Source organism: Stegostoma tigrinum, chromosome 8, assembly GCF_030684315.1.
Source record: "Stegostoma tigrinum isolate sSteTig4 chromosome 8, sSteTig4.hap1, whole genome shotgun sequence".
In the NCBI taxonomy this organism is placed as follows: Eukaryota; Metazoa; Chordata; class Chondrichthyes; order Orectolobiformes; family Stegostomatidae; genus Stegostoma; species Stegostoma tigrinum.
In genome coordinates, this window is record NC_081361.1 from 85,038,763 (window position 1) to 85,065,691 (window position 26,929).

The 26,929-nt window shown below is 41.7% G+C and overlaps 1 protein-coding gene across 1 annotated transcript in view; it reads left to right on the plus strand.

Annotated features, from left to right (window-relative positions):
- Positions 1-1,354: 1,354 nt before the first annotated feature.
- Positions 1,355-26,929, plus strand: part of bcar3 (BCAR3 adaptor protein, NSP family member) — a 174,250-nt gene continuing 148,675 nt past the window's right edge. The window contains exon 1 of the mRNA XM_048539998.2: positions 1,355-1,516. The gene's annotated coding sequence lies outside the window, so the exon portion shown is untranslated. The remainder of the gene's footprint in view (positions 1,517-26,929) is intronic.

Genomic DNA, 26,929 nt, shown 5'->3' on the forward strand with positions numbered 1-26,929 from the left:
TGGTATATATGGATTTCAGCAAGGCGTTTGATAAGGTTCCCCACAATAGGCTATTGTACAAAATCCGGAGGAATGGAATTGTGGGAGATATAGCAGTTTGGATCGGAAATTGGCTTGCTGAAAGAAGACAGAGGGTGGTAGTTGATGGGAAATGTTCATCCTGGAGTCCAGTTACTAGTGGTGTACCACAAGGGTCGGTGTTGGGTCCACTGCTGTTTGTCATTTTTATAGATGACCTGGATGACTGTGTAGAAGGATGGGTTAGTAAATTTGCAGACGACACTAAGGTCGGTGGAGTTGTGGATAGTGACGAAGGATGCTGTAGGTTGCAGAGACATAGATAAGCTGCAGAGCTGGGCTGAGAGGTGGCAAATGGAGTTTAATGCAGACAAGTGTGAGGTGATGCACTTTGGTAGAAGTAACCGGAAGGCAAAGTACTGGACTAATGGTAAGATTCTTGGTAGTGTAGATGAGCAGAGAGATCTGTGTCCATGTACACAGATCCTTGAAAGTTGCCACCCAGGTTGACAGGGCTGTTAAGAAGGCATACAGTGTTTTAGCTTTTATTAATAGAGGGATTGAGTTCTGGAACCAAGAGGTTATGCTGCAGCTGTACAAAACTCTGGTGTGGCCGCACTTGGAGTATTGTGTACAGTTCTGGTCACCGCATTATAAGAAGGATGTGGAAGCTTTGGAAAGGGTGCAGAGGAGATTTACTAGGATGTTGCCTGGTATGGAGGGAAGGTCTTATGAGGAAAGGCTGAGGGACTTGAGGCTGTTTTCATTAGAGAGGAGAAGGTTGAGAGGTGACTTAATTGAAACATATAAAATAATCAGAGGGTTAGATAGGGTGGATAGGGAGAGCCTTTTTCCTCGGATGGTGATGGTGAGCACGAGGGGGCATAGCTTTAAATTGAGGGGTGAAAGATATAGGACAGATGTCAGAGGTAGTTTCTTTACTCAGAATAGTAAGGGAATGGAAGGCTTTTCCTGCAACGGTAGTAGATTCGCCAACTTTAGGTACATTTAAGTCATCATTGGATAAGCATATGGACGTACATGGAATAGTGTAGGTTAGATGGGCTTGAGATCGGTATGACAGGTCGGCACAACATCGAGGGCCGAAGGGCCTGTACTGTGCTGTAATGTTCTATAAATGATTGAATTGGCTTTATTGTCACATGTACTCAAATGAGCACAGTGAAAAGTTCATAAGCTACCACTTACAACTAGTCACCATCCGTTCGAGTTTTACCTGTTGATCGGCCATAAAATTGGATTGTGTTATCTTTCTGCGCTGAAGGCTATTTCGTGAGCTGAGCTAAGGTCTGGCACTGCTGGGAAATGGTTCAGACTCTCAACACTGCAGTCTGACCTCTCTCTCTCTCTCTCTCTCACGCATACAGATCCCAGGCTCTCCTGATCAGACAGGATACAACCATCCAGGCAAACAGAGGCAACTCATTCAGAAGGTGCTCAGCTCTGTCCCGTGCAGAACACTGTGCTCTGTGGGTAGGTAGGTGATTAACTCCACCTTCGGCGAAACGCGGAGTATTTGCCTGATTGTCAGCAATTGTTTTAATTGGATTAGGAAGCTGGTCCAACAGTAGATCGGAAACATTGTGAACGCGTTGGGCTTTGTGCAATTTTTAATCGAGTGGCGTCAAGAAAACTCTTTTCACCTGGAGTGTTGGTGAAGGCTGTGAAGAGTATCGTAGGCGCGCTGCGTTTCTAATTACTGTACACGGTAACGAGTATGTTCGAGCAGAGTGCCCCGTGGCGAAGGTACTCCGGGTGAAATGCCTAACCAGCCCCACTCCTCTCTGTCAGTCCAAACTCTCAGCAGACTGGTCTCCTCACTGAAACCGCAGTGCTAGAGAATCCAAGATAATAAAGTGTGAGGCTGGATGAACACAGCGGGCCAAGCAGCATCTCAGGAGCACAAAAGCTGACGTTTCGTGCTTAGACCCTTCATCCCGAAACGTCAGCTTTTGTGCTCCTGAGATGCTGCTTGGCCTGCTGTGTTCATCCAGCTCCACATTTTGTTATCTGAGACCGCAGTGTTGCCTTGTTTCTGACTTTGCAGCCTGATAATTGAACGGAAATTGCAGTTTCTTCCACAAATGTTTTACTGCTTTCACGTGTTGTCTGGGGACCAGCGTTGAGAGTTAAAGGTCACCTCATCTCTGATCCGCTTGTTTAAACAATGCAACCGGGGATAAGTTATCTGCAGAGTCCCTTGCTAACACTGAAGCAGAAAATCTCGTCAGTTGAAATCGTCCTGTCTGGCCGAAGCTTCCTTCATTGTCCAGTTATTTTAAATTGAACGTTTTACTTAAAACCTTGATAAGGGGAATGTTCCACAAGAACATGTCTGTGTGTTTTAGAACTGGATTTAGTATCTTCCTCACAGCATTTATATCTAAATGAAGTGGGATTGAGTTTGAAGAAAATGTTCAGCTATGCAGCCCTCTCCTAACACGAGGACATCACAGAGCTCAGTGATTGTGAGCAATGCTGTAGTCAAGTCTATGCCCCAGAGCAAATATTTTTCTTTCCCCCATTCATCTTGACTGGGGAAGAAATATTGACCAGGCCTTTTCAGAGCATTACCCAGCTTTTCTTCAACATGGTGCAGTGGGAGCTGGGTACATCTACCTGAGGGGGCAGCTGGAGTCTCAGTTTAGTGTCTCATCCAAACAATGCATGTAGAACTTGGATAAAAGTGTTCAAGGAAACCTTGACTTCAACTAGGGGTTGGGATGAAAACCAGAACCACTGCGTCATTCTTATTACAGTGGTGTTTTGATTGGATTCATATCAGTGCATTGTGAGCATCAAACTGAAAAGAAAATGTTTACCATGCACTTCCTTTCTCTGGGAAAGACACCCCTTTGAAAATTTATATTTTTTTATTATAAGAGGTCCTGCTAAACAACCCTATCAAGATTACGCATAGATGTTTCCCCCACAGAATGAGGCCATTTGGCCCGTCATCTTTGTACTGGTCAACAAAGATCTGACTATACTAATCCCATTTTCCAATTCTTGGCCCATAGCCCTGGAAGTTATGGCAATGCAAGTCAATACCTAAATACTGCTTCAATGTTGAGTTTCTGATTCAACCACCCTTTCAATTTGCAAGTTAGAAACACCCACTATCTGCTCCTGTGAAAAGATTTCTCTTTGAGTCTCCACTTAGCATTTTACCACTTATTGACCCCTTTACTAATGGGGGAAAAAATGCCTTGCTATCTGGCTTGTCTATGCCTTGCATAATCTTGTACTCATCTGTCTGATCTCCTCTCAACTCCAATTCATCCAATCATTCCCCATAGCTTAGACCCTCTAACCCAGACAGCATCCTACTAAGTCTCCTCTGCACCCTCACTAGTGCAATCACATCCTTCCACAATCACATGTGGTGACCAGAACTGCATGCAGTGCTCCAATTGTGGTTTATCCAACAATTTATGGTTTTCATAGAAAAATCAATGGAAGCACAATATGCAAACACCATCCATAATCCTGGCAGATCTTATATTTATTCTGTTAACCCTAGTATTTATTTTGTTCAATCATTATTGGCCAATTTTTACTGAGATGGCCTGAAATCTCTGAGTCCAGCAGACTTACATTGGAATTGCAATTGGTGTGTGATCTCGTGACTTAAGAACTCGCTTTGACACCAAATGCAAGTAGTTAGTGATGCAGAATGACCAGAGTGCAAAGAGGAGGTGGAGAGTTATCTACATTGGGAAAAAATATCTCTTTGGTTCTTGGTTTTGTTTTGAACATATAAAACAAACAGGAAGCTCTCCAACCAAATAGACAGGAGACTTATTTCAATAACTTAGAGACAGTAGGGACTATAGATGCTGAAAGCTGGAATCAATAAATGTGGAGCTGGTAAATGGGAGGGTCAGTGGCCTAGTGGTGTTATCGTTGGACTGTTAATCCAGATAACATTCTGGGAACCCAGGTTCAAATGCTGCCACAGCAGATGGTGGAATTTGAATACAATAAAAATATCTGGAATTAAGAATCTATGATGACCATGACCCCATTGTTGATTGCTGGAAAAACCCCATCTGGTTCACTAATGTCCTTTTAGGGAAGGAAACTGCCATCCTTACCTCGTCTCGCCTACATGTTACTCCAGACCCACGGCAATAGGGTTGACTTTTAACTGCCCTCTAAGGGATGGGCAGTAAATGCTGCCTCACCATTGATGCCCTCATCCTGTGAATGATTAAAGGTAAAGCACAGCAGGTCAGACAGCATCCATAGGATTTTGGACCGAAACATCGACTTTCCTTTTCCTTGGATGCTGTCTGACCTGCTGTGCTTTTCCAGCTCCACATTTATTGATGCTTATTTCAATATTTCACTTGGTGCTCTACATTACTCATTAAAGTTCAAGCATTGCTGAGTGTTGAGTGTGGACTGAAATAACTAGTAGCGAGTTTTGAGAAGATTTGTAGCTCGGGTTGAGATTCTGGATGTGAGTTTGCTCGCTGAGCTGGAAGGTTAGTTTTCAGATGTTTTGTCACCATTCTAGGTAACATTATCAGTGAGCCTCTGACCAAGCGCTGGTGTTATGTCCTGCTTTCTATTTATCTGTTTAGGTTTCCTTGGGTTGGTGATGTCATTTCCTGTTCTTTTTCTCAGAGGGTGGTAGATTGATTTGGAGCCAATGTGTTTGTTGATGGAGTTCCGGTTGGAATGCCATGCTGCTAGGAATTCTCATGCATGTCTCTGTTTGGCTTGTCCTAGGATGGATGTGTTGTCCCAATCAAAGTGGTGTCCTTCCTCATCTGTATGTAAGGGTACTCGTGATAGTGGGTCATGTCATTTTGTGGCTAGTGATCCTGAAAGGGGAACTGTTCAAATTGGCATGATCATGTTTTGAATGTGAATGCTGCTCTTTCTGTGTTCTTCCAGTCTGCCTAAAAATTGCACTTCCCACCCGCACTCATCTCCTGATCAACCAGGTTTTACAAAACATTCACAGCTGCCCAATTTTCACCCAAAACAGAATTCAACACCCTGACTACACCCCAGACCCTCCCAACCAATCCACCCAATTTAGCAATGTGAAGATATTCCACAGAAAATATTCATGCCTCGCCTAGGATCATAGCCAAAAAAAACTTTCACCTTTTAACACAAGTTAAATCTATAGGACAGTTCCCCAAATCACTGCGTTGAATCCAGGTCAGAGCTCGGATTGACCATGTTTTCTAGGGTTTACAGTTTACTGTTTTTCTTTCTTTATTCATTAAGGGGATGAATGTGATACTAGCCAGGCAGCATTTATTGCCCATCCCTGATTGTCCAGAGGGCAGGTAAGAGTCAACCACATTGTGTGGGTCTGGAGTCTCATGTAGGCCAGACCAGGTAAGGATGGTAGTTTCCTTCCCTAAAGGACGTTAGTATGTTGGGCTTAGGGATCTATCATATGCGTTATCGTTTTACAAGTTCACGACACATTCATCACTCTAAATTTTAAATATACTTCTGAGAAAAACAGGTTTGCCTGCTCAGTTTTCCTTGTTCTAAGGGCAAAATTCAAAAGCAATGTGCAAGCAGTTGATGATGGAGCCTCAAGTAGGTCGTTGTCAGCAATACAAGCAGTTAAGTGCTGGAAGATGTCAACAATGGTCAGCAGGATGAGGAATTGAAGAAACAACAATTTATTTGTGGCAAGGTTTCTTCAATGCATTCTTTACTAGAAAATTGCCAAAGTGCTATTTATCAAAGGATGTACAGTACTGTCATTTATAAAGAATGAAGAGGAAATCCAGCATTTCGAACTCGGGCACTTTGTAAAAAAAAAATACAAAGGATAGACAAATAGCTGTACTGCATGCAGAGATTAGAAAGTTTATGATGGAAGTCAGCCAGATCAGAAAATATTATTTAAATAATTCCACCACGGTCCACAGAGATCAGGTGAGATTGAAACATCATGACAATCAGGTGATGGAGTAAACAGAAAGAATTGGGGTCATAGATTTAAGGGAAGGAGCAGGAGACAAACAAGTGATCCTGTGGATTTTTTTTCACCCAGAAGTTGGAGTTATCTGGAACATGACTACCTGAAAGAATTTTGGAAAGAGTACCCTAACAACATTTCAGAATTATTTAGATAAACACTTAAAACACCATAGCAAACAAGGTTACAGGCCAAGTACTGGAAAAAGGGATTAGAATAGATAGGCGCTTGATGACCGGTACAGAATTGATTGATCAAAGGGCCTCTTTCTTTGTAAAGCGGAGATTTTCAGGTCCGATCGATTGAGGTACATTAAGACTATGGAGTCTAGCAGCAATGTAGGCAAAGAGAGATTTTCTTGTTAGAGATAATGGGAACTACAGATGCTGGAGAATTCCAAGATAATAAAATGTGAGGCTGGATGAACACAGCAGGCCAAGCAGCATCTCAGGAGCACAAAAGCTGACGTTTCGGGCCTAGACCCTTCATCAGAGATTTTCTTGTTAGAAGCCTGGTTGCTAGATAATGGGGCTTGGTGATGCAGAACTGAAAGAGAATGTTCACAATGTCATCTCTAGGGGTGACAGACATGAAAGCTAAAGGCTTGGTTGCAACAATGAAAAGTCAGATTACAGTCAGGCAATAATTCAGAGATTGGAAAAATAAAGTTGATTTTGTGGGAGAACATCAACACCTGAAGTATTTAGGCCGAAGAAATTGCCAGATGGAATGATCCAGTCCAGTGACATTCTATTGGTAACAGTGAAGGCTCATAGATATTTGAGCTATGAGTTAGGTCAGGGGTTTGAGAAGATCATTAGCAAGCTCTTTCCTCTTGGTATCCGAAGTCCATAAATTACATTTGCACAAGGGTCATGAGCTAATGATCACTAGCAGAAATTGAGCTAGATTTCTTTTTGGTTAGGTCATATAAATAGCTGCTATTTGTTGTGACACAAACATAAATAGTACCATGCAAGTAAACATCAGAACAAACACATACTGTAAATGAGAATAAGCCCGGCACATATTGTACTAGTGCCATAATAAACACACTGTAATATTTATTATAATGCAAGTACATTGTGTTGTTTTTAATCGAAGCACAACCCCCAATGTGTCAGTACAATATTTCTCAATGATAATGGAATCTAGTATATGAGTGTAAAAGGCAAGGCTGAAGTCTTCACAACAAACAGTCAGCGTGCGAGTGGATAATCACAATAGCTATTCCATCATTAGGCCAGACATTGAGAGTGTTTGTTTGCTTATGACTGCACAGCGTGCTATTCCATTCACCATTTCTCAGTCAACTGAGCTGTCTAACCTGGCATGAAGCATGACCTGCTTGGGCTAATAAGTACACAATATTCATATCACACCAATTGGATGCAGTAACCACTTCCTAGAGAAGGTTACAACAGCCCTTTTATATGTTGAGTTAATATTAAATATACTCACATTCTGCTTATCAATGTATACATTTAAATATTCCGAGGACAAGGAATATGCAGACATAAGACCATGGATGAGGTACTTGAAATTGCAAAAGTTTGAGGATAAAGACTTAAAAATCCAGAAAACAAAATATCAGTATTTCAGCCATTTGGTCAGAATTGAAAAGCTACAGCAATCTGTGTTCTACAGGTTAAAGTGGAGAGGAACAGAACGAGAGGTTGACCCGAGTGTGGTGGCTTGATAGATGTCACAGACTGGTGTTGGGTGAGCTGGAACAAAGCTTACAGAGGATGCACAAAACAAACAGCAGTGGCTAAAAGCAGCAGCAGAATTCCAGGGATGAGTTCGCACAACTGACTCTCATCTGCCATTGCACTCATCTGAAAATTGTCAGGTTCATAGTTCCTTGAAGGTGGAGTCACAGATGGACAGGATAGTGAAGAAGGCATTTAGTATGCTTGCCTTTATAGGTCAGTGCACTGAGTATAGGAGATGGGAGGTCATGTTGTGGCTCTACAGGACATTGGTTTGGCCAGTTTTGGAATACTGTATGCAATTCTGGTCTCCCTGCTATAGGAAGATATTGTGGAACTTAATAGGGTTTAGAAAAACTTACAAGGATGCCAGGATTGGAGGGTTTTATCTATAAGGGGAGGCTGAATACGCTGGGAGTATTTTCCCTGAAGATGGGAGGCTGAGGTGTGACCTTAGGGGTTTATATAAAATCATGAGGGACATGGATAGGGTGAATGGCCTGTTCCTGTGCAGTAATTTTCTTTGTTCTTTGTCTCTTCCCCAGGGCATGGGAGTGCAAAAGTAGAGGGCACAGGGTATGGTGTGAGTGGAAAGACTTTAAAGGGACCTAAAGGACACCCTTTTTTGTGCAGAATGTGGTGCATGTACAGAATGAGCTGTCTGAGGAGGTGATGCAAGTTGATACGATTACAAAACTTAAAAAGCATCTGGATGGCTCCACATACAGGAAGGGTTTAGAGGGATTTGGGCCAAATGCTGGCAAGTGGGACTAGATTATTTAGGATATCTGGTTGGCATGGACGAGTTGGACTGAAGGGTCAATGTGTATTTGAAAATCATTCATTGTCAATCACTGAAAACTCTAGGATTCTAAAATGGACCAGCTATTCAGTGCTCAAAACTGCAACGTTGGACTGCAGTAGTTTAAGAAGGCAACTCACTACCACCTTCTCAAGGGAAATTAAGGACAGGCAAGAAATGCTAGCCCAGCTAGTGATGCCCGTCTCCCATGACCCAATATATTAAAAAATATTTCTCAACCTATCTCCAGTTAAGAGACATTAACCTGACAAGAAAGCCCCATGGAAAAACAAAAAAAAATTTGGTTAGTCTGGTAAAATTCATATTTGAGGACTTGCATCATCATTTGAAGTTGGCAGGCAAATGTTATAAGGCTGCTATCAAAGTATGCATAGTCTTTGACTTTATAAATTAGGAACACGAGTACAGAACTGAAGTTATAGTAAACATTTGCAAACCATTAGGTAAACCTCAATTGTGCCCAGCTTTAGCTGTTGAACTTTAGGAAGGATGTCAAGGCTTTGCAGAAGATACGGAGAGATTTATTGGAAGTTATTGGGCTGTGGGATGTTAGTTGTACAGAAACCTCGGAAGCTTGAAAAGAGCAGAACAAAATAAGATGAGATTGAATAAAGGTGTTTTTTAAAAAAACCACGAAGGGAATGAGCAAGTCTAAAGAGAAACTAGTGCTACTGTCAGCAAAATCAGAGTATGCAAATTTAAGGTAATCACCAAAAGAGAGACAATAAGAAGTACTTTTATGCAGCAATAAAAAGGTGGTGGAAACAGTCTGGAGTAACTTTCAAAAAAGAATTAGAGAATTACTTTTAAAGGAGCTATTGGCAAAGAGCAGGAAACAGCATGAATTGGAAAGCTCTTTCAAAGTGCAGGAACAGACATGATGGGCCAAATGGCCTCCCTCTATGCTCGAAGGCTCTTTACACAGCGCCTCAAAACAGTTATTATGATGCAGAATTATCCTGTACCAGTTGCTTCTGATGCTGTCAGCTTGTAAATGACATACTGTTGTTAATTTAAATGGTTGTGGGATAAAAGCACCACAAAGTGCACTGTTGAGGATACACAATGGTGAGAAGCTAGCATATGATAAAGCTAGCCCACATGATTTAAAGCAATCCATATCTTTTAAAGGAAAGTATGCGGTGGCTAAAGCAGCTGCTGGAATGCATTTTAAATGATGTTCATTTGGAGACACTTAGTAATGCTACAGTATGGTGGAGAGTGTGCTGTAAGATATTCCAGTGTAACACTGTAGAAGAAAGATTATATCTGTCCATAGGAAGCCAGAATACTGTCTAGACAGACTTTGTGACAGTGATGGAACCATATGACCCATGAGGTGATCTATTTCAGGAGTCTGGTCCCAAGGATCTGAATTGAAAACAACTCTTAAAAAGCACCAAAGACTTTGACAATCTAAACAAAATCCAATAGAAAGCAATCACCTACAGACCTGCAGAATAGTTGATAATTCCTTTGACATGCTGCTCGATACATTTGTTCAGCTAGGCCAGGTTAACACAACATACAGACTGGAGCTGATAGATGTTTGGTGCAATTTCCCAGCAGCCATGCTGATGTCCTCACTAACAGTCTCTGGGATGTGCACCCTCACTCATGTAATCTTGGAATTCTATAGCACAGAAAAATGCCCTTCGGCCCATTGAATCAGCGCCAGTCCAAGACAGGCACCTAACTGTTCTAATCCATGAAGTGCTATGGATTGGTGGAAAAAGGCATTTGCAGCGCTGATGACTTTGTGAAAATTGTGGTTTAGTTAAAGAGTGATGACAGGTTGTGAGTGTACATTGAGTTTATACAGTTGTGTGAGTGATAGATTTGGAAGTTGTGCTAGTTAAAAGTACTAACTTTAAAGTACTCTGTCCATATTGATATAAACTGGTGATTTCAGTGATAGAAAAAACCAAATCAATGATGGGTGATATGGCTTTCATCATGCTGAAATAATATGCAGCATCAATTGTTTAAATGCTGATAGATTGAATGTAGATGGGTCAGATATTAATTATTAACCTGCAGTATAAACATTCAAATCTTTACTCACTGAGCAGTTAATGCATCCTTTCGTGTGATACGGAGCTACCCAGGGAAAATGGTGCACATAAACTAGCTTCAGCACAGGTGAACCAGAGAGGCTAGAACAATTACCTGCAGTTCCTGTTTGCGTTGGGTACTCAATGAAATGAAAATGCACATGCAGTATCTGAGCATAGACCCCAGAGTTTTAAAAACCAGGCAGGAAAACACACCGACGCTTCATCAGAGGCTTCACTGAGGTTGTTACCAAGCACGGTAATGAAATGTCTGCGGAGCAGCAAACCAGCTCGGAGAGCCAACCAACCTCCACACCCACAACCCAATCTACAGATCTAATCTAAAACCTGAGCACAGGATTGTACAAAATAGCGATGAACTGGAGCATTTGAATAGCTGGCTGTCATGCACTGTTAATGATCTCATATTAAGGGCGGTGATGGTAGGGGAACTGCAGATGCTGGAGAATCTGAGATAACAAGGTCTAGAGCTGGATGAACACAGCAGGGCAAGGAGCATCAGAGGAGCAGGAAAGCTGATGTTTTGGGCTTAGAATTCTGAAGAAAGGTCAGCCTTCCTGCTCCAACGATGCTGCTTGGCCTGCTGTGTTCCCCCAGCTCTATACCTTGCTATCATATATTAAGGGCAGTTCTTTTGGCCTGATGTGGTACACAGAATTCACCTCAGTCCATTGAGAAGACACATGAGATGATGAATACACAAATACAAACTATCCAGGACTGACTGATTGCAAAATGACTGACCTTGTTTCGTATTTTTTTGTTGTTTTTTTCTTGTAACCTTTATTCCCTTCATTTCAAGGTCTGTAATACGGCAACAGTGTAGAAGAGCCCAATTTATCAGTGAGTCATGTTCCAAATAAAAACACAAAGCCTAATGTTATATTTTGTTGCAGCCATGTGCTGACTGTGAGTTTGGAGCCAGTGTTGACAAAGGCGTGTTTATTGTGCATCCCTTGTGTTTTTTTTTGAGGAGTTGATTGTGGGTATTGTTTTCCAGTGCTGGTTTTATATCTGCACAGTTCCTATAGTTGCCTCTCACTCTCCAGTGAGAGTCTGATTAACTGTATTTGTAGGTGACAGCCATGGTGGGACTGTCTCCCCTGAGCATAAAGGTGAAGATTCAGGTTCCCCTCCAGAGATAACAAAGTATGGAGCTGGATGAACACAGTAGGCCAAGCTGCATCTCAGGAGCACAAAAGCTGACATTTCGGGCCTAGACCCTTCATCAGAGAAGCTCTGATGTCTAGGCCCGAAACGTCAGCTTTTGTGCTCCTGAGATGCAGCTTGGCCTGCTGTGTTCATCCAGCTCCACACTTTGCAGATGCTGGAGAATCCAAGATAACAGTTCCCATTATCTCCCCTCCAGAGAATTGAGTGTAAAATCCAGACCAGCACTCCATGCAGCATTGAAAGAGCGTTGCATTAATCAGAGGTGCTGATGGATGAGCTGTTTAACTAAGGCCCTATCTAACATTCCAGCAGGATGCAAAACATCCTGTGGTACAATTTCAAAGAGCAGAACTCTTCCCTGGTTCCTGACCAAGATTCACCCCAAACTAAACACTTATTACCTGACAACAAAGTGTGGAGCTGGATGAACACAGCAGGCCAAGCAGCATCTTAGGAGCACAAAAGCTGATGTTTCGGGCCTAGACCCTTCATCACCCTTTTCTGATGAAGGGTCTAGGCCCGAAACATCAGCTTTTGTGCTCCTAAGATGCTGCTTGGCCTGCTGTGTTCATCCAGCCCCACACTTTGTTGTCTCAGATTCTCCAGCATCTGCAGTTCCATTATCTCTGATCTTTTGGAGTACTGTGTACAGTTTGGTCACCTGTTACAGAAAAGACATAGTTAAATTGGAAAGTGTGCAAAGGAGATTTAGGAGAATGTTGCCAGTACTAGTAGGCCTGAGTTATAGGCAGAGTTTGGCTAGGATAGGACTTTATTCCTTGGAATGTAGGAGAATGAGGGGTGACCTTATTGAAGAGCGTAAAATCATAAGGGGCATAGATAGGATGAACATACATAGTCTTTTTCCCAGATTCGGGTAATTGAAGACTAGAGGGCATAGGTTTAAGGTGAGAGGGGAAAGATTTTAAAAGGACCTGAGGGGCAACTTATTCACACAGTGATGTGTATATGGAATAGGCTGTCAGAGACGGTAGTTGAGGCAGGCACAATAGCAACATTTAAAAAGCATATAGCCAGGTACATGGATGGAAAGGGTTTAGGGGATATGGACCAATTGGAATTAGCTGTGTAGACACCATGGTCAGCATGGACCAGTTTCAGCAGAAGGACCTGTTTCCATGCTGTATTACTCTCTGATTCTATATAGCAGGTGAATTATTTGCACAGCATTTTCTGTTCTTAGTCTTTTTTTTTCTTCACTCCTGTTTCTATCTCCTCTCCTGAAGCAGTTGACATCTGTGGTCAGAGATATAAGAACTGCGGATGCTGGAGTCTGAGATAACACCGTATGAAGCTGGAGGAATACAGCAGGACAGGCAGCATCGGAGGAGCAGGAGAGCTAATGTTTTGGGTCAGGACCCTTCTTCAGAAATGGTGTTCTGCTATCTGATACTTAATGAAAATGGTTATGAGCCATGGATGACCTGTAACATTACCAGGATTAGACAGGTTAAAGATAATAAAATGTGAGGCTGGATGAACACAGCAGGCCAAGCAGCATCTCAGGAGCACCTCAGGTGCTCCTGAGATGCTGCTTGGCCTGCTGTGTTCATCCAGCCTCACATTTTATTATCTTGGATTCTCCAGCATCTGCAGTTCCTATTATCTCTTAGACAGGTTAAATGCAGGAAGGATGTTCCCAATGACCAGGGAGTCCAGAAGCTGGGGGTCACTGTATAAAGACACAGGGTAGGCTATTTAGAACAGAGATGAGGGAAAATTTTCTTTATCCAGACAGCTACCGTCTCTGGCAGCCCATTCCATATACACATCACTGTGTGAATAAGTTGCCCCTCAGGTCCTTTTAAAATCTTTCCCCTCTCACCTTATCCTGTTTAAATCTCTGCCACAGAAATCGGCTGAGGCCAAAACATTGAATGTTTTCAAGAAGGAGTTACATATAGTATTTAGGGTTAAAGGGATCAAAGAGTATGGAGCAAAAGTCAGGTAATGGCGTTGGATGATCATATTGAATAATGGAACAGGCTTGAAGGGCTGAATGGTCCATTTCCAAGTTAGTGACTGTCACTTAACTATTGTTAGCTACTAACAGTCCTCATTAACAGCTATTCACCCTCCTGGCCAGATCGTTATCAACTCTTTTTGGTCCTTCCAACTGTTCTCCTCTCCCTTTGGGCTCTAACCCCACCTATTATTTACTCCTAGCTCCTCCCCGCCACCCTATCTTCTGCATACAAACAGACATTTTTCCTAGCTACCATTGGTTCTGAGGAGGGATCACTGGACCATGAAATGTTAAGTCCAATTTTTCTTCACAGAAACTGCTAGACCTGCTGTGCTTTTCCAGCAATTTCAATAAATGGGTGAAATCTGGTGTCATCTTTCCTCACCCCCTTGTGTACATCAACTAATATTCAATAGATAGAAATATAAGTCCATTTTCTCCAGTAAGAGGCACCAAAGCAAACAGCATCTCAAAACCATCTCAAGTTCAATTAATTAATGCAGCACTAGTTGGAGAAATTAATTTATGACATTCTAAGCAACTCTCTCAGCTACTAGTTGGATAAGCTTGCTTTAAAAACGATTAAAAGGTGTAAAGCTGAATGAATGCAGCTCTACACCTTGTTATCTCAGATTCTCCAGCATCTGCAGTTCCTACTATCTCTTTAAGAAACAATTTCCATTGTTACTGTTGCAATTTAGAATTAGCATGTCAATACAGTGTGGAGCTGAAGGAACACAGCAGATCGGGCAGCATCAGAAGAGCAGGGAAGTCGTTGTTTCAGGTTTACACTTCATCAGGACATCCGCAGTTCTTGCTACCTCCTGGAATTAGCATGTGTCTGAGTCTCTGGTGGAGAGGCATTAAGTTGAGGGAGGTTTACTTATTATCTGAAATGATTTTTGTGTGTGGGGAGAGGGAGGGAGTGTGGGGGGTGATGCTGGGGCATTGAAACAGGCTGAGTAGCCTTCCCTCCTGCTGCCTGACCATAGAATGGTATTGCCATTCATGGAGGAGTTTTCAGCCAAAAGAATTTGGGACAGCAAATGGTTTCTGTTATTGATTTAGTGTTGAGGCAAGGACAAATACAGAATCCACTTAGAACTGCTTGTCAATGTAACTGTAAATTTAACAAAACATTTATGATAGTGTGGAACAAGATTAATATTTCAGCTTCTCTGCCAGAGTGTTTAAATGTATCAGTCCAAAATCATTAACCTGTCCCTCCCTGTCTAATGCTTTAGCAAATGGATCACACAAGCAGTAAATGTAGCAAACAGCCATCATTCTCTGGTAGTGAGACTTAGTCCTATTTAAAACAAAATATATTACCTTCAGTCAGACACAAAACATGAGATAATTGAAAAATGGAGCAAGGCACTTTAGAGAGAGCCCAGCCTGTACTGGCTGTTTTGTGCCCTGGTGATGTTGAATACTTCCCTCTATTTGTATAGTTGTATCCCTCCCAATTCATTCCTGAAGATGATGATCAGATCAGAGTTTTAAGTAAACCTTGAACAAACTAAAACCTTGAGAGTAGAGGGAGTGTTAGAAATGACTAAATATTTGTCTTCCAGATAAGATTGCAAAACTCCAAGGTAATGCCTTTCACTTTCATCTCGCAGAATATTGTTTCACTTTCTTCCTTTGGAAGCCCCTTTCTGTAACAGGTTCTGTAGTGGATGTGAATTGAACCTTATTTATTGATGAAGCATCTTCCCATTTTCAAATGGCTGGCTCAGTTGGGTGTCCCCGAATGCTTCAATGAAGAATATAATGGCATGGATGTGTGTGAGACTAAGCTGATGGACAATTTCTAATAAAATAGCAATCTGCCAACTAACTAGCAAAAGCAGAGATAGCAGGAACTGCAGATGCTGGAGCATCTGAGATAACAAAGTGTAGAGCTGGATGAATGCAGCAGGCTGAGCAGCAAGGCTGACTTTTCGGGCTTCGACCCTCCTTCAGAAAATTTCCCACAGCGAATCCACCTAGCCTGTGCATCCCTGTACGCTATGGACAATTTAGCATGGCCAATCCACCCAACTTTGTGCACATCTTTGGACTGTGAGAGGAAACTCTGCATGGTCACCAGAGGATGGAATTGAACCCAGGTCCCTGGCGCTGTGAGGCAACAGTGCTAACCAATGAGCCACCATGCCACCTCAAGAGGGAGATCCTGTCAGATTAATTGAATTTGAATTTTCTGAAAAGGTGACTAACCATATTGATGGGGCTGGTGCAGTTGATGTGGTTTAGACTATGGCCTTTGACAAGCTCCCACATGGAAGGCTGGTTGAAAAGATAAGAGCCTATCCTATAAAAGTTGGCAAACTGGATTGGAAATTCAGTTACAAATAGGAGGCAAAGGGTGATGGTGGGAGTTTTTATGATTGGAAACCTGTTACCATCAGTGTATCATAAAGATTGATGCTGGGATCAATGTAGTTTGCTATATACTTTGGATGTGAATGTAGAAAGTTTTTTAGATGCAAAAATTGATGATGTTGTTGTTCGTGAAGAGGATGGTCTCCGGCTGATGGACCAGTTGCTAAATTGGGCAGAGCTATGGCAGGTGGAACAAAAACAGAAATTGCTAGAAAAACTCAGTGGGTCTGGCAGTAACTATGAAGGGAAAGCCAGATTAATGTTTCTGGTCCTCCTTCAGAACTCTTCAGAATGGCAAATGGAATTTAATCCTGGTAAGAGTATGCTGTTTGGGAGGCCCAATAAGGGAAGAATGTATACAATGAATGATAGATCTTGACAGAGTACAAATCCATAAGTCCCTCAGTGCAGTTAGACAGTGTGGTGAAGAAGACATATAGGATGCTAGCCTTCATTAGTTGGAAGCAGAATATAGGAACAAGGAAGTTTTTTTGTTACACCTTTTTATAAAATATTAGTTCAGGCACAGATGGAATAGTGTGGGGACCAGAACTGCGCACACTCAGACATGATTGCACTGGGGAGGGTGCAGAGACAGTTCACCAGGATATTGCGTGGGATGGAAAGTCTCAATTATGAGGAGAGACTTCATAGGCTGGGCTTGTTTTCCTTAAATCTGAGAAGGCTGAGGGGCTCTGAGGTATACAAACTTGAGAGGCATAGACAGAGTAGATTGTGAGACCCTTTTTCCCTATAGCAGACTTGTCTAGCACCAGAAAGTATAGGTTTTTAAGGTGAACCAGTTTGGAGATCTGAGAATTTTCTTTTAACCCAGAGTGTGGTAAACCTGTGGGAATATGGTGTCTGAGAGGAGGCAGGTACACTCGCAACATTTTCAAAAAAACATCTGGATGAAATTTTTTAAAATGTCAGAGTACAGTAGGCTGTGGACCAAGTGCAAGCAAATGGGATCGATATAGCTTGGTGTTTGTTGGTTAGCATAGACACGATGGGCTGAAGGACCTGGGGTTTCAATGTTGTATGACTCAATACTATATCTGATTGTAGTGGAAAAGCTGACTACCATTTTACACTCTAGTGTAGCAATATTGAAGTTAATGTGAGGCTGGCTTACCACCTTCAAACAATGAGGGCAGCTAGCTCATTACAGACAAGGTGTGTCAAACCTGGAACCTTGCCGGCTGATGGATTCAGTTCTCCCTGGCTGTCTATGGGAAGGGGGAAATCAAAAAGGGCAGGAGGAGGATCTGATCACCAATTTTTTTTCAATAGTAAAATCTCTCTCGTTTTTTTTTCTTCCCCTGCATTGGTATAGTGGCATTAACAGTATAGCGATAATCCAGAAACCCAGGTAATATTCCATGGCCCCTTTAACTGCTGTGATGACTTTGTTTAAATTTTAATTGAGCCTGCTCCACTATTCAATATGATCATGGCTTATCATCCAACTCTGTATCCTGTACCCAGTTTCTCCCTAGACCCTTTGGTTCATTTAGCCTTGAGAACCATATCTTAGCTCCTTCATGAAAACATTCAATGTTTTGGCTTTAGCTACTTTCTGTGGCAGAGAATTCTGAAGCTCACCATTGTCTGGTTGATGAAATTTCTCCTCATTCTGGTAAGAGGAGTTGAGCAGGTTGGCCCTGTACTCTTTTTGGGATTTAGAAGAATGAGAGGCATCCTTTCTGAAAACATGTAAGTTTCTTCAGTGACTTGACAGGGCAGATGTGGAAATGTTCCCCTTGTGGGAGAGTCCAGGACTAGCGGGCTTATCCCAGAGTAATGGGTCAAGGATGATTGGATTAGATATGTCAGAACGGCAGAGCAGCCTTGATGGGCTGAATGGCCTAATTGCTGTCCTATATCTTGTGCTCTAGCAGAGTCAGTGTTGGGGGTGATTGAGCTAGAGTTTTATCAGCATTTTGGAACAAGCAAATGCCACGTCAGTAGACTATCTTGCCAAAGGGTGGAAATAATTAGGGGTTTTTTTTTTGTAAAGGCAGTCTTAATTAATTAACATTAGCTGAACTTGTGGACCACTAGTTTTGTTGGTTTAACATTGTGAGCTTCTGTTTCTTCAGGTTACTTTGGGGAACAACTGTTCCTTTGTCACCCTTTGGGGATTACTGGTTTGTATCACCAGAGATTTCTGTTGAACCTGCACATAACCTCACCTCATCAACTGAGCCTGCACCTAGTGGCAATCACTTGTCCTTTAAAATGCTGATGCTGCATTACACCAGTCTGTCATTAAATAAATAACTTGGAACCAGGAGGAATAATAATATATCTTCTTGAACAAATAATTTGACTCATCCAGCCATCCCTGACCAGTAATTTGTTTTATCTTTTAGCACGCACTTGTTCTATTTGATACTTTACTAAGATTTGCTGAATGGGGCCCATGCTTAGTTCTGCTGTTTAGTTGTGACAAATAGAATGGAAGATTAAAAATATGGTTGGAACAGGACCCTACTATTGAAGCTTACTCTCTTCAATTCCATCTTTCTTAACATTCTGCATTATGTGGATGATTCTGTTGGTGTAGTTCGTGTAAAACCTTAAAACAACACTTATTCAGGACAGCTTTGCAATTTTTCCTTATCCACTAATCACTAACTACATTAACAATTAGACCCTCAAACTAATTGCAAAAAGAATATTATTCCCTAGTTCCTAATTGCTGTACGATAAATAGCTTCTAATCACTGCCTGTACCAAAAATATTATTCATTAGTTACCACACTGACTAGGAACTTAATACCGTAACAGGTAACTGTATGAAAAATTTACCATTCCCTAATTGGTAACTGTACTGGGACTTTGACCCTTGATCAGTAGCTGCAGAGAAACTTAATATCTTCATTACTAATGCCCTTGGGATTTCATCTTCAAGTTAGTAGATGTGTTTGGAATGGCATCTTCTAATTATGAATTCCACTTGGACTATGAGCCCCTAATTACCAACTGCAAGAAGTATTTAGTAATGTGATTGCTTTCTAAATTTGGAATATAATTTCCTAATCATTAACTGCACTACAGATGTATGGCCCTAATTGCTGACACTTTGAATTTCATTCTCAAATCCCATCTTGTGTAGGAATATCATTCCTAAACTCATGAGGGATTTGAATAGATTAGGCAGGGAAAAGCTCCTGCCACTCTCAGAAACGCAAGAGATAATTGGCAAATTAAACAATAGAGGGATGTGGTGAAACCTGTTCAGGCAGCAAGCTGTTAAGAATCAGTTTCATAGAATCATTAGAATCCCTGCAGGGTAGAAGCGGACCATTTAGCCCATTGAATCCACATCAATCCTCCGAAGAGCATCCCATCCAGACCTACCCCGCTACTCTAGCTCTGTAACCCTGCCTTTTCACGGGGGCTAATCCACCTGGCCCACACATGCCTGGACAGTTTAGCATGGCCAATCCAACTCACCTGTATGTCCTTGTGGGAGGAAACCAGAGCACCCACAGGAAACCTACGCAGACACTGGGAGAATGCTTAACTCCACTCAGGCAGTCACCTGAGGCTGGAATCAAAGTGTGGAGCTGGATAAACACAGCAGGCCAAGCAGCATCTTAGGAGCACAAAAGCTGACATTTTGGGCCTAGGCCCTTCATAGTGGGATAGTGTAGGGGGAGGGGCTTAGATTAGTTCACAGTTCGGCGCAACATCGAGGGCCGCAGGGCCTGTTCTGCGCTGTATTGTTCAATGTTCTATAAAATGCTGCTTGGCCTGCTGTGTTCATCCAGCTCCACACTTTGTTATCTCGGATTCTCCAGCATCTGCAGTTCCCATTATCACGGAGGCTGGAATCAAACCAGGTCACTGGTGCTGTGAGGCAGCAGTGCTAGCCACTGAGCCAGATTATGCTGCTCAAGAATGTGACTGCGACCGTTTCAATTGGGACATTTAAGAGGGTATTGGTTTGTTATCTGAATAGGGATGATTGTGCAGAGTCACCAGCAGAATAGCACTCAGTTGCTGCTAGGACTGAATGGTCTGCCCTGTAATCTGTAAACTAATTCAGCTAGGAATTACATCTTTCTGTCAGTGTTGAAACTTAATTAACAAAAACAGGAATTGCTGGTGAAACCAAGCAGGTCAGGCAGCATCTGTGGGAAGAAAACAATTAACATTCCAAGTCAAATGAAACTCTGACTTCATCAGAGTCACCAGTCTCAAAACATTAACTCTGCTTTCTCCCCACAGATGATGTCAGACCTGCTGAGTTTTCCCAGCAATTTGTTCTTCTAGTTCAGATGTCCGGCATCTGCACTTCTTTGTTTTATATTATTGAAACTTAATAAACTTGGTGACTTTGACGTCTTGGATGCTGGAATGTCCATTTGTATCATTGTTGGGCATGGCACACACTATGATGTTGTTATTTTCAAATCAGTTCCCAGAATGAAATCTAGCCTGATAGAATATGATCTATTTAATGTAATGGGCTTTCACTGAAATATAGGCCTATGAGGCTGCACATTTGGTTAACACAGAATATTATGCAAAAGAAATAAAAGAATAAAATAAACTAAACCAAGCTTTCAAAATATAAGTCTGAAAAACAGAGCTGAAAAATATCCATCTACTTCCCAATACTATCATTTTTCTTTCCAACAAATCACAATCTGGAGAAATATTCCTTCCCTGTCAAAACTGTCACTTGAGTTAACTGCTTGATCTCAGTTCCCGTCTTGTGAGCTATGAGGCTTCTTCCCTTTATCAGTCACATAACTGAGATTTTAGATTTTCTCAGTTTATTGTAGAATTCTAGCCAAACACCCCAGTCTGGAGGCTTCACAGACTACTTTTTTTTTCTCACTGATATAACTTATTCCCTTAACAGCTCTAAACAATCTCCTGGGAAAGACTGTGCTTGCATCTGACCACAGTCAGGCCTCCTTTGAACTGAGGGTTCTGATGACGGGTCACTGGGCTTGAAACATTAACTCTGATTTTTCTCCACAGATACTGCCTAACCTGCCGAGCTTTTCCAGCAACTTCTGTTTTCTGCTCCTTTGACCTGAACCCAGAAGCTTATTAACATTTTTTCAAAGACACGTTCATCCTGGATTCCATTACAGCTGATGGCTTAATGTTCTCTCTCTTCTGTCATAAACTCCCAACATATGAACTAACATCCATTAATACTTCAGGGGTCCTTACCCTCACCTGCTCCCTGATACATATTTGTTTGAAATCGTGGTTACTAAAAGATTGACTTATTAACTTTAAAGCCCCTTCACAAAAAATAAGCCACAGCCATATTTCACTAGTTTGAAATACAAATTCTGTGAAAAAGAAATATATACAAACTTTTTCTGATGAAGGGTCTAGGCCTGAAACATCAGCTTTTGTGCTCCTGAGATGCTGCTTGGCCTACTCTGTTCATCCAGCTTCACACTTTATTTCTTGGATTCTCCAGCATCTGCAGTTCCCATTATCTCTATATACAAGCTGCGCACCTTTCATCTAACATGGTAGATTATGCTGATAGTTGAGTATGACGAGCTCATTTATTTAAAGAGTGAATATGTAAGCAGTAATGAAAATTGTCGGTCTGCCTTTATATAAAAAGATTCTCTGGCCATTTAGATAAGTTTATCTTGAAACAAAGTTCTTATCTACATTTACTAAACAATATAATTCACTGTTACTGATCTTGTGCTTCTTGCACGATTTGGAATGGACTTTCATTTTATCCCAATTTTTCCTTCCTCAATTCTTTTGTTCTAAACTCTCAACAGTGACTGTTCATTGATATACCGTTCTAGAAGCATTGAGATCTCTGTAGTCCGTTGCTGAAAATGACATCAGCAGTGAATGGCATTAGGCTTGATGATCTGTCGCCATCAGGTTTTCTGTCTGATATTCATATAGTCTCACATTCTGTGATTAACAACAACCTTGAACAGTAGCCCCGACTCATTATCCCCCTTCAGTGATCCAAAAGCAGTGGTGCCAGCCGTTAGCCCACAGCGATGTGCTGATTCAGCGAAGCCTTGGATTCAAGTCCAAGAATTTCCTGTTTAACATCACATTGTAAATTTGCTGAGCCATTGGCAGTGGACAGACCTCTTATTTAGGACATCAAGACTTCAGGAAAATACATTTAGAAGCTAAACCAGATGTCGAACAACAAAAATAATTTACTTTCTAAACTCTCTTTGCACTGGATGTATCACGTGGGAACTCCACCAATGAGGTTATCCTTTGAGTTTAGTTGCAGTCAGAATCTGACAGGATTGATATTGTAATGTTTATAAATCCACAGTCTAACTTTCAAGTCTAGTTTTAAAGGTCAAATTACAGTTTATCTGAACTAGAGGTAGCTGTAAAATCCACTAGTCATTTTGAAGAGCCCTATAAATAACAGTTTTATGGGCTTTGAACTGAAGTCTACATGTAAGTAAGAAACACTGGTGAATTGAAAGCAAGGGGGTTGATGTATTAATCCCATGATGAATGATGCTGTAGTCTGGAACTTTGTTGTGCTGATTCTCATTTAAAACAACTATGACAGGGCACTTACTTGATGACTACTGGTTCCAAAAAAAAGTGGATACATTTAAACAATATCACATGTTATACAGAATAGCATATCCCAAACTACATTCAAATGAAGACAATCCCTAAACATCCAAAAAAACCTTACGTAATGCAATCTTTTATAACTATAGGCTGAAATTTCCCATCAAAGAACAAAGAAACCTACAGCACAGGAACAGGCCCTTCGGCCCTCCAAGCCTGCACCGATCAAGATCCTCTGTCTAACCTGTCATCTATTTTCTAACGGTCTGTGTCCATTTGCTCCCTGCCCATACATGTACCTGTCCAAATATATCTTAAAAGACGCTAACATGTCTGCGTCTACTACCTCCGCTGGCAACGTGTTCCATGTGCCCACCACCCTCTCTGTAAAGAGCTTTCCACGCATATCTCCCTTAAACTTTCCTCCTCTCACTTTGAATTCATGACCCCTAGTAATTGAGTCCCCCACTCTGGGGAAAAAGCTTTTTGCTATACACCCTGTCTATACCCCTCATGATTTTGTAGAACTCAATCAGGTCCCCCTCAATCTCCGTCTTTCTAATGAAAATAATCCTAATCTACTCAACCTCTCTTCATAGCTAGCACCCTCCATACCAGGCAACATCCTGGTGAACCTCCTCTGCACCCTCTCCAAAGCATCCACGTCCTTTTTGTAATGTGGCAACCAGAACTGTACACAGTATTCCAAATGTGTCCGAACCAATGTCCTATACAACTGCAACATGACCTGCCAACTCTTGTACTCAATACCCCACCCAATGAAGGAAAGCATACCATATGCCTTCTTGACCACCCTATTGACCTGCGTTGTCACCTTCAGGGAACAATGGACCTGAACACCCAGATCTCTCTGTTCATCCATTTTCCCTGGGACTTTTCCATTTTCCATTATGTGGTGGATATTTTTTGGAATGTCTCTTGGATAACAGGGACCTTTCTCACACTGACCTCAGCTCTTTATCTCTTTAGTGTCTTTCTTGTCCAATCATGCACCAGGAGACATGGAATTCCTGTCACTGCTGGAACCTTGCAGCATGTCAGATGTACGCACCATATTGAAAGCTCGGCTACACTCCACTGCTTGTCAGGAACTATCTTGCACACTATCCTCTTAGGAACCTGCAATATTACAGAAAGGGAAATTGGCATCCCTCTTTCCAGACAGAGAATGGGAGGTCTTTTTGGATGGGATGGTCAAGAGAAGAGCCATTGTCTACTGAGCAGACCACCCAAAGAGACTGAGACATCAAACACAGAGAGAGAAGATGAAAATCAAAATATTTCAGTCCCAAAATGGCTCGGCTGTAATTCTACCAGAAATCAAGACACAGCCTCCAATGAAATAATATCTTTGTTTAAATAAGGGGACCAAAGCCGTTCACAGTACTTCAGTTGTGATCTCACCAACACCTTGTACAGTTTCAGTCAGACTTCCCTATTCTTACACACCAACCCCCTTGAAATAAGTGGCCAATATCCCGCTAGCCTTCCTGACTACCTACTGCATCTGTATGTTAGCTTTGTGTTTTGTGCACAAGTACCATATCCCCTCCCCGAGTCACTTTGTTTTGCAGATTTCTGCAGCTTTCCTTCATTTCAATAATATACTGTTCTTCTGCTCTCCCTTCCAATATGAACAATTTCATTTTTTCCCACATTACTTCATTTGCCAATTTTTTGCCCACTCTCAATCTATCAATATCTCTCTGTAACTTGTCTGTATCCCTCCCATAATTGCCTTTCCACCTGTTTTGTCATCTGCACGTTTGGCCACAGTACAGTTGCTTCCTTCTTCCAAGTCATTAATAAATATTGTAAATAGTTGCAGACCTGGCATTGATCCACACAGAACCCCACCAGTCACGAGACCGCAACCTGAACAAGAATCCCTTATTCCCACTCACTGTTTCCTGCCCATTAACCAATTCTCTATCCATGCCAATATACTATTACCAACAACGTGGGCTCTTAATTTATGACTTAACTTTTTGTGAGGTACCTTTTAAATGCCATCTGAAAGTCCAATACAGCACGTCTACAGGTTCCCCTTTATCTACTCTGGTTGAGATTTCCTGAAAACACTTGAATACGTTAGCCAGACATGATTCCACTTTCATTAAGCCATGCTGATTCTGCTTGATTAGGTAGTGATGTTCAAAATGTGCTGCTATTGTTTCCTTAATAATTGATTTCCACATTTTTCCAACGATAGAATTTAGACTAATCAGCCAAAAGACTTTTGACTCCCTACCATTTAGAATAGGGGTATCACATTAGCAGTTTCCAATCCTCTGGTATTTCTCCAGAATCCAACAATTTTTGGAAAATTACAACTAGTGCAACCACTATCTCCACAGTTACCTCTGTTACAATCCTCCGATGCAAGACATCACACCCAAGGAACTTACCTGCCTTTAACCCCATTAGTTTGTTTGATACTATTTCTTTACTGATGACGATGGTATTTAATTCCTCCCCCACATTCTCGAGTATAAAAGGGATGCTGGAGGTATCTGCCACCTTAAAGACTGATGCAGAATATCTTTTCAACTCCTGTGCCATTTCTTTATTCCTCATTCCCCATAACTATATCACCAAATTCATTATTAAAGGGGCCTATCACTTAAACCTTTCAGTTCCTTTTTATATACTTAAAGGAGCCTTGTTGTCAGTTTTTATGTTCCTTGCTAGTTGACCCTTATTATTTATTTTCTCTGGCTTTTTTAATCTTCTTAGTCCTCCTTTGATCGATTACCAATTTATCTCAGTCACTGGGTCTTTTGACTCTCTCTATGCTTTTTCTTTCAATATTCTCCTTAACTGCCTTTTATATTATAGATAAAGGTTAGAGTTTCCTCAGTTGGGGGAGGGGAAGAGTCGCCATGTTCCTGCATAAATTGTGGTGGAAGATTGGCAGAAACTTTGAAGAAATGGCATAATCAGCTGTAACGGGAGAAAAGGCTGTGGATGTGTTTGGCAGTCCCTATTAACACCTTTGCCTTGGCTGCTGTTGCTCTTTGTATTCATCTGTAAGAGTAAAATCTAGCACTCTTGTTTATCAGATAACTGCCAATATTTATCAGATATTTCACTGGAACCATAGAGTTTGTAACCGTAGCAACACCAAGTCTATTTAATTGCTTATCTACTATTCTGGTGGTCATATGATGCAGTGCGAGTGAAGTTGGAACTTTTTCTTCTTGGAACAGAGATAATCTTGCATAAAATATGAGCACTGCACAGATGCTGAGTAACCCCTTGGACTAGTTTTAGTCCCTTTCTTTCCTAGGAACACAGTCGACCATTCAGCCCATTGAGTCTGCACCCCCCCATTCAATACAATCATGGCTGTTTGAAAAACTCAACACCTTTTACTCACCCCAGCCCCATAACCCTGTACGCCAGTGGTAATCAAGAACCTATCAATCTCTTAAGTGTAGTGAAAGACTGAGCTCCCACAGCTCTCTGTGGTAGAGAATTGCAACGGTTCACAGTCCTCAGAGTAAAATAATATCTCTTGATCTCAGACTTAAGTGTACCCCCCTTATATTTCATCTGCTGCCCTTGGTTCACGACTGCCTCATGAGGGACGTATCATGGCTGCATCAATCTTCTCAATCCCTTGAAATATTTTGTAAGTTTCAATTATGGCTTCTCATTCTGCATAGACTTGAAGAATCAGGCCCAGTTTTCCCAATAAGACAGTCATCTAATGTTCTTGAGTAGATTTGTAGCTTAGGTTGTGGATGCTGTGGTTGGTTCGCCCACCAAGCTGGTTTGTTAGTTTGTGGACCCCAGCTGGGTAATAAGATCAGACACCTGGAAAAGAAGTCTATCCAACAGAAAACTGACAGACACAGAGAATGCTGTACTAATACGTGGAGTCGATTACAACCACAGAGATGCAAACAAGACAGAACTCCTAGCCATGCAAGAAGCCAGTCTAAAGACCAATGGCACCAATGAGGAAACTCAACAGGACATGAGACGGACGGTAGGCCTGACATTGACCAGAAGGAACGAATTCAACACACTCAACACAACAGAAAGGGAGGCCGTGGAAAGACTGAAAAAATATACATCAACATCATAATCCTACCAGCGGACAAAGGGCTTATCTCAACAAGCAAGAATACATCACTAAAGCCCAGACGCTACTAGTGGACACAAATAGATACCGACAAGTGG